This window comes from Microtus ochrogaster, chromosome X (assembly GCF_000317375.1).
Source record: "Microtus ochrogaster isolate Prairie Vole_2 chromosome X, MicOch1.0, whole genome shotgun sequence".
Classification (NCBI taxonomy): Eukaryota; Metazoa; Chordata; class Mammalia; order Rodentia; family Cricetidae; genus Microtus; species Microtus ochrogaster.
The window spans coordinates 39063795-39065804 of record NC_022026.1 but is presented as its reverse complement, the minus strand read 5'-3'; positions in this window follow the sequence as shown (position 1 = coordinate 39065804).

The window sequence follows — 2010 nt, the reverse complement described above, 5'->3', positions numbered from 1 at the left end:
AAACAATCTATGGATGGAAAAGCACCCCTTGCTACTGGAGAGGATGATGATGATGATGAAGTCCCAGATCTGGTGGAGAATTTTGATGAGGCTTCTAAGAACGAGGCAAACTGAACGTAGGTGACTTCTGAAGACCTGATACTTGCAGAAGTTACAGGAGCTGCTATTTTATATCATGGCTGCTTTTAAAAGTTCTTTTGTTTATGGATCTGATCAAATCTAGATGGCTAATATTTTTAAGCCCAAGCCCCTTGAACACTGCAGCTCTTTTCAGTTTTTGCTTAAACACAATTCATTCTTTGCAGCGAATTAAGCTGAAGAAGCCTGCGAATAAAGTTTGGAAAAGGGTTAATAAAATTCTTTGCCTAGAAAAAAATAAAAAGAAAATTAGTTTTGTTCAATGGAATATAACTGGGAATACTCAATACATTCCAGTGTAGGCTTTATAACTAGCAGTAGCTGGCCAATGCAAACCTTATGCCATGTGTTCATTTTGTATTTTCGTCTTTCTTGTATTAAGATTTTTTTCAGAGAGATAGAGAAAGCAAAGACTGAACAAGTGGGCAGGTGGAGATGTGGGAAACAAAAGGAGTAGAAAAAGTTGTTGAAGGGAGAAATCATGATAAATTTATTTAATGAGAATTTTTTCAAATTAATCCTAGATTAATTTATACCTTTAATAGATTAATTATATCTCTAAAGGTTTGTACATATGAGAGGGACATTAGCCACCCTGCCCCTTTAAGACTATATGTCTTGACTCTGGTTGTTTGCTCATAATGTGACATTCATTCATCTCTGGTAGTTACGGAAACAAGATTTTTTAAAGTCACTCTCATATACTGGGCAGTCACTAGCATTTGGCCTTCATAGAAGGGAAGAGAGGCAAGTATTTTATGTCTTCTACATGGTTTCTGTTAAAAGCTTTCAATTTCAAGAGACATAGAAGGTCAATGAAGTCAATGACCTAAGATTCAACTCTTTGTTGATATCATTTCTATGTCAGTAAATCCTACTGAATATAAGTACTGGGAATCCCTGTGTAGGTGGGAAGGCTCTGTAGCCTGTATTGACCTTTATACATTTGTAGCTTCCTGAACCTGAGTATGTGAATTAGACTTTCTGTGTTTTTTTCTGTTTATATAATGGGGTAATGATTGTGTGAATCTCATTGGAGGGTCAGGACTATCAGATGGGCTAATATCCCTGAAGAGTATAAATGAGGCTTCAACTAAGCAAAGCAGAGGAAGGGGTTGGTTTGTGTGAACCAGGGGTTGATGGTGAGACACCATTCTGAGCTGAAATATCTGCCTAACAGAACTTCTTTTACTGAAGGTGATTCAACTCTTGTGCGACTCCCTGTCTGTTCAACATTTCCTGCTATTTGGAAGATATTTATGATCACGACATTTCTCAAATGGATCGCTTCCTCCTGGATAAACAAAGGTAAAAGCTTAAGATGAGCTTCATGGAGGATTTCAAATTGGATCTTTATGAAGCATAAGCACCTCCTCCATGGGTTTCAGACATGGGCAATACTAATTATTGCCATGCTAGCTTATTTGTCTCTCACAACAGAATTTCCACCCTGATTATAGTTGTGCTTCAAAACTCACTGATTCTGACATCAAAAGGCTCAGATCTGCCTTAACAAGGAAGAGGGCATGGGTAGGGTGTTATTCAATTCATACTAGATTTTAAAGTCACCTTGCTGATATGTCTTCCCAATTTATTAGAGCTACTGCCTTTACCCTGTTAGGAAGTACATTCCACAGAGAATGTGGAATAGTGGGAAGCTGGTAGGGAAATTTTTGTGGCAAGGAGGTACAGTTTGTAGTGCACTCAATCCTTCTACATTGGAGGTGGCAATGTTATCATGTACATGCCTAAACTTTATTTATGCTCAAGAACACAGTGACATCCTTCAGGGCATAGTTATTCATGAACATTAACCCTACATCCAAAGATATGAACCAATAAGTGATCTAAATAAGTTGGTGCATACAGTAA